Source organism: Callorhinus ursinus, unplaced genomic scaffold, assembly GCF_003265705.2.
Source record: "Callorhinus ursinus isolate GAN/ISIS: 27379988/994484 unplaced genomic scaffold, GSC_fseal_2.0 scaffold9, whole genome shotgun sequence".
In the NCBI taxonomy this organism is placed as follows: domain Eukaryota; kingdom Metazoa; phylum Chordata; class Mammalia; order Carnivora; family Otariidae; genus Callorhinus; species Callorhinus ursinus.
The window spans coordinates 32314833-32322109 of NW_027397071.1; the positions used below are offsets into that span (position 1 = coordinate 32314833).

The 7277-nt window shown below is 34.7% G+C and overlaps 1 pseudogene; it reads left to right on the forward strand.

Moving 5' to 3' along the window:
* Positions 1-345: 345 nt before the first annotated feature.
* Positions 346-4051, forward strand: LOC112824131 (GTPase NRas pseudogene; annotated as a pseudogene).
* Positions 4052-7277: the final 3226 nt, after the last annotated feature.

Here is a 7277-nt window from a genome sequence, read left to right on the forward strand (position 1 = left end):
GGCAACTTATTTCATATGTGCTTATGAAAAGGCAATGAAAATTTTATTATTATTACTAGTTGAGTTCAATATAAACTATTGACATAAGTATGTTCTACTTATACTATTTCTTTCCCTTCATGGAATACCCCAATTTAGTAGTATAAAACCATAACTGAATGAAGGAAATAAATCTCCAAATTGGAATTTTGATCTCAAAAATCATTTAATTCAATAAATTGTTCAAAGGTAAGAATTGATTTGATTACTAAGGTTTTTAGCAAATGGTAACCAAAGGATATCTGTGATAATCTCCTATAGAACAAAACAAATGTTGACAAATATCAACAATTTAATTATCTAATGATGACTGTGCTGCTACATAAGGGAAGTGTAGGCGTGGTCACTCTTTCTAGTAGTTATCACAGTTGTGACATTAACCCTTCTGGTGTAGGGATAGAGTCAGCAGTAACGAATCAGGCCCTCATTTCTCTGCTCAGTGCTGATCCTAGTTTTAGGTAAAAGAAACTAGCAAATACTAGTGTAAAGTGGGTGATTAAAATCCATATATGCTAAACTCATATATGCAAACAAGTAACATTCTTTTTTTACCTACCACTATTTGTATATTTTTCCCAAGCTTAGATTCTTTTTAATGGTGGTAGGAGGAGCTAAGATGAATGGGATTTGATTTGATTTTTTATTCTATTTTTTAAAGATTTTATTTATTTATTTTAGAGAAAGAGAGAGCAAGCAGGCAGGGAGGGGCAGAGTGAGAGAAAGAATCTCAAACAGACCCCCTGCTGAGTAAGGAGCCCAACTCAGGGCTTGATCCCAGGACCCTGAGATTATGACCTGAGCCGAAAACCTCGAGCTGGATGCTCAACTGACTGAGCCACCCATGCCTGGATGGGGTTTTAAATATGTCATTCAAAGATTACTTACCTTTTCCATTTTAAAATTGTCCCTTTGGTTTTATCTCTACCAAGATGACACCTGGACATACCATGGGCATCAAAAAAAAAAAAAAAAAAAAAAAAGCACAACTCAAACTGGGTAGCAGCCTTCTCTAGGACGTCTTTTGTCCCACTTGGTTGTTGTTCATCTTGCTGTTATCTATTCTTGATATTGTGGCTGATGAAAGTCATGTTTATGTCTCATTTTTTTTCTCCGCACAGTCAGTGCCCAGAGGTCCCTTCGCTTCTACAGACAGGCCCCACTAATCTGATGTGGCCCTACCGCAGACTTTCCTGCCACTGCTGCTCTGCTTAATCTCAGCCATATGTTCCTTTGATCCCTTCCTTAAGAATTACCCTCCCTAATTAACCAATGATCTCTCTGTTCTCCACTGAGGACACACAGTAGCTTTGAGACATTTCACTAATTATGCCCAGAATGTGTACAGGTAAAGGTGAGAGTATGGTAGGGTGTAGTCTGTGGCCATTTTGTTATCACCACTCAGCTGTGTGTGTCCATCTTGGTGTGGGACATTCAGACAAATGGCCTCCTCCTTAGAGTCAACACATTGTGGGGCTCTTTTCTTTTCAGCATCCCTCACATACACATATACCCTCTGGAGTTCCTCTATCACCACACAATCTTCATCTTGAGGTTTATCATCAGGTGAACTAGATTGGGAGTGGAATAGAGAACTAGAGACACAGCATCTGATCTTTTGTTCTTTTTCTCCCTCTTTCTTACCCTATCCAATCTATAGACTCAGATGTGTTCTCTCCATAATATCCCAAGATTCTTTCTATATAGTAAAATAAAAACCCAGGTCTCCAATTTTTTTAATGTAAGAAATATTGGAAGGTATAAATTCTTTTGTTTTTCAATTAAGCCTAGATTGTAAAACTACTGTTTTATTAGGACATGAAAGCTGTCATTTACCATACACTTGACATCTTTGTTCCAGATTACGTGACTCTCCCCTGGATCATGGAAATGCTTTAAAGGCTGGGTAGTCAAGAAGGCTATAATTTAAAAGAAATACAAAACACATGATCTTATCTTTTAAAAATATTACACCCATTTTCCAGCTCAAAAATAATGTAAAATGAAATATAAAGATTCTGGCATATTTCACAAACCAAAGGAGAACCTTCACCTTAGCCTAGAATTGCCTGGGGCCAGGGCTCAACACACTGTGAGAAACCTCATTTATATTTTCTACCTTACCCTCCATCTCTTTTTATGGCTTTTATTTTTTCATCTCTTTTACCAGTTTTTTATTTTCTGGACCAGCTTTCTCTATATTTTTGTCTAAAAAATGGAAAATATTGGATCCCTACTAAGCTCTCCAGTTTTTATATTTCCTTTTCAAGAATCCAGCTTTAATGGGACTGGAACACCACTGCCCTTTTCCCTTTCCAATTTACTAAACAGAAAACTTTAATTGCTCTAGTTTGGATTATCAGCCCATCTTTCATTCATCTTTTGGTCAAGGGAACAAAATGGCATAGCATAAGTGTGAAATCATTCTTCATATGCATCAGGGTTGGCAGTGAGATTTCTTTTCCATTCCTTTATATATATAAGAGTATAAGGCAAACATCTATAAATATGCACTATAATATTCTTCCTAGTATTTCTATTGCTTTATTTCTATTTACTTATGAAATAAACCTGACAGTTTCTTGTTCAGTTCTAAAGTATACATGGTGAATTATTTTCTGAGTAAAACTTTTTTTAATTTGAGGGCTTAAACCCTTTCATACTCACCTTCCTTCTGAGCTTTCCCTAGATAATGTCTCAGGATACTTTAACAAATCATTTAGGATTTTTTTTTTTAAAGAAAATCTCTTGGGATTATTAATCGGTTCCAGGGTAAAGGTCATAGTTTTCAGGATTTACTTTTTATTCCTGTTTTCCAGGACTTTGAAATTTTTCAAAATCAGTGACTTTTCTAGGACATTTTTCCCAGTGAATGCTGTTTTAACTAATAAATCTACCTCGCATCAGTCTGGTGTCATTTTGAGATCTTATAGATTAACCTGTATCTTGACTAATAATAATATTATGAAAAAAAATTTTTTCTGCTTTAGCTGCTGACATGATGAATGATATTGGGCTCCTAATATCAAGCCATCCTTGCATTCCAGTTGTAAACTTTGTATGGGCTATATTTATTTGTAAAATACTGGTAGATTCTAATTCTTTACTAGAATCTAATTTCATTTTGGATTATGAACTAACATTCAAAATGACTTTGAGGGCTTTTATTATTATTTTTATAAATATTATCTACCTTTGACAGATGCTGGTATCAATATTCTGCTTTCAAAAAGATGTTGCAAGCATTATATTCTTAGTTCTTTGCAATAACTTAAATAGAATTTAGATTTTAAGAAACCTTAAATAGGATTAGCAATACTGGTTGGTTTAAGTGTTAAAATAATTTGGACTTAGTCCCTAGTGAAGGCTGTTCATGGAAGTTCTGGGGTCTCCAGCATTTTTCCCAGTTGTGGCCCTAAATCCATCTGAAGTGGAGGAAGCAAATTTTGGAGTTCTTGCTGGTGTGAGTACAAACTGGTGGTGGTTAGAGCAGGTGATGTTGGAGAAAGTGCACTAACAATCCAGCTAATCCAGAACCACTTTGTAGATGAATAGGATCCCACCACAGAAGATTCTTACTGAAAACGGGTGGTTATAGATGGTGAAACCTGTCTGTTGGACATACTGTATACAGCTGGTCAGGAAGAGTACAGTGCCATGAGAGACCAATACAAGAGACAGGTAAAGGTTTCCTCTGTGTATTTGCCATCAATAATAGCAAATCATTTGCAGTCAATCTCTACAGGGAACAGATTAAGCAAGTAAAAGACTCAGATGATATACCTATGGTACTAGTAGGAAACAAGTGTGATTTGTCAACAAGGACAGTTGACACAAAACAAGCCCATGAACTGGCCAAGAGTTATGGGATTCCATTCACTGAAACCTCAGCCAAGACCGGAAGGTTGTCAAAGATGCCTTTTACAAACTGCCTTTTAAGTATCAAATGAAGAAATTCAATAGCAATAATGATGGGACTCAAGGTTGTATGGGGTTACCACGCATGGTGATGTAACAAATACTTTTGAAGTTATAGCATCAAAAAAGAGCCACTGTCTAGCTGCACCAACACCCTGGTCCTGAATTTCCTGGAGGAGAAGCATTCCTGTTGCAATCTTCAGTCTCACAAAGAAGCTCCTGCTACTTCTCCAACTCTCAGTAGATCAGTACAATATTCTCTATTTGAGAAGTTCTCTGAATAACTACCTCCTCATTTGGTTGTCTGACCAGAGCAATGAACCACTATTTTCCACCTTGGGTTCTCCCTCAACACACACAAAAAAACTTCTGCCATCCCAAGTTTTTCATCTGAAAAGTAATTCATGCTCTGAAACAGAGAACATAACTGAAGACATGAAATTCTGTAGGAAACAATGTCTTAAGCTCTAAAGAAGCAACTGCTGGTGACTTTTTTTTTTTCTTTTTTAATGCTGAACTGTGTTGGGTTTTGGAGAAATGTCATAAATTACTGTTTTGCTGAGAATATGGTTAAGTTGCCATTTGGTTTATTTATAATGTTATTGGCTATGTTCTATAAATTGGCATTGGCCTTGCATTCATAAATAGAAATAATAATAATAATAATTTGGGCTTAAATCTTTACCTTCTTTACCTTCATTGGGAGGTTTCCTTTGTCCACTTTCCCTATTTCTTCTACAGTGATTTTTGTTTCTTTGTTTAGGTTTTGATAGTTTCTTAATTTTTGACAATCAATTTTTTGCTAGAAAATCACATACTTCATTTAGGTTGTCATATTCCTTTATACAGAATTGAATAAATATTCTCATTTAAAAATATCTTCTATGTTTTTCATTTTTTAATTTGGTAAAAATCATAATAAAGAAAACTAGAATAATACTATTTATTCATTTAAGGGAAGAAATATTAAGGACATTATAAGCAAATGCAATTCAAGAGTTGATGAAAGCATAATCTGTCATAGGATGAACAATTTGGTCCAATGAAGTCACATGAATTTATTGTTGAAGTTCAGTTTTCTTCACTTTCTTGTTGTTGAGTCTTATGTAATTTAACTTCTCTGAGTCCCACATTTTAAAAATACTGAGGAAAGAATGCCTGCTTTAAAATATCTTGTCAGGATCACTGAAATAATCAATATAATTGACTAGTAGAGCAATAACAGAGATAATGCTCAGTAAATTTTATTTTCACTTAAGATAGAGTTTGCCACTAAATAGAGTTTATTTTAGAAATCCAAGGATAACTCAATGTTTTGAGTTTAAATAAAATTAAATAAGGAAAATTAAGTGATCACCAAATGGATGATAACATCAATACCAATACCTCAACCTAACAACAAATAAAATTATATAAATGATAGAGAACAATATTGAATTTATTTTCCACAATATGTCTCTAAAAGACCAGTGATATAAAAATAAGTCACATATTTTAAAATCATTAAACTCTAATTAGATAAGATATTAATTGGGTTAAATATTAATTGTATCAATTAAATGAAATTATTTAATTAGATTAAATTAATTAAAACCAAACTTTAATTGATTAAATACATTTTTTTTCTCTCACAATAATCTGTGTAAAGTGAAACATCCTTTTCTCTGAAGTTCTATCCTGAGTTAAATCAGAACCTCAAGATTCCCAGCTCCATGAAAGGAGGCTTTTTCTTTTTTTTTTTAGTTTTTTTATTGTTATGTTAAATGAGGCTTTTTCTAACTGTCATTTCCAACAGAAGGGAAAACCAAAAGTTCTACTGATCTATGTATCTATTTTTGTGCCAGTGTCATACTTTTTTCATTACTGTAGCTTTATAGTGTACCTTGATATCTGGGATTGTGATACCTCCAACTTTGTTCTTTTTTTCTCAAGATTGGTATAGTAATCAAAACAGTACGATACTGGCACAAAAATAGACACATAGGAAGGATAGACAGCCCAGAAACAAATCCATACCTATATGGTCAATTAATTTACAACAAAGTAAGCAAGAATATAATGGGGGAAAAGACAGTCTTTTCAGTAAATTGTATTGGAAAAACTGGACAGCTGCATACAAAAGAATGAAAGCTGGAACACTTTCTTATACCATACACAAAAATAAACTCAAAATGGATGAAAGACTTAAATGTGAGATGTGAAATCATAAAACTCCTAAAAGAAAATATAGATAGTAATCTCTTGGACATAGATCTCAGCAAGATATTTATGGAAATGTCTCCATAATGGAAAGAAAATGAAAGCAAAAATAAACTACTGGGACTATACCAAGATAAAAAGCATTTACACATCAAGGGAAACCATCAGGAGCACCTGAGTGGCTCAGTCAGTTAAGCATCTGTCTTTGGCTCAGGTCATGATCCCAAGGTCCCAGGATCAAGCCCCTATGGGGCTCCCTGCTTAGTGGGGAGCCTGCTTCTCCTTCTCCCTCTGCTGCTCCGTCCGCTTCTACTCTCTCTCTCCATCTCCATCTGTCAACTAAAGAAACAAACAAATACATAATCTTTTAAAGAAAGGGAAACCATTAACAAAACAAAAAGACAACCTCATGAATAAGAGAAGATATTTGCAAATGATATATCCAATAAAGGGTTAATATCCAAAATATTTAAAGAATTAATACAACTCAACACCAAAAAGAAGAATTAGAATTAGAATTAGAATTAGAAGAAGAAGAAGAAGAAGAAGAAGCAGCAGCAGCAGCAGCAGCAGCTGATTAAATCCTGGACAGAGGACAGGAATAAACATTTTTCCAAAGAAGACATATAGATGGCCAACAGACACACTAAATATTAGGGAAATGCAAAGCAAAACCACAGTGAGATATCACTTATGTCAGTCAGAATGGCTATTATCAAAAAGATAAGAAATAACAAGTCTTAGTGAAGATGTGGAGAAAAAAGAACCCTCATGCACTGTTTTGTTTTGTTTTTTAAGATTTTATTTATTTATTTGAGAGAGAAAGAGCGAGAGCAGGAACACAAGCAGGGGAGTGGGAGAGGGAGAAGCGGGCTTCCTGCAGAGCAGGGAGCCCGATGCAGGGCTTGATCCCAGGACCCTGGGATCATGACCTGAGCTGAAGGCAGATGCTTGACAACTGAGCCACCCAGGTACTCCTGTCATGCACTGTTGATAGGAATTTAAATTGGTTCAATCATTGTGGAAACAGTATAGAGGTTCCTTAAAAATTTTTAAAAATAGAAATACCATATGATATAGTAATTCCACTGCTTGGTATTTACCCAAAGAAAACAAAAACACTA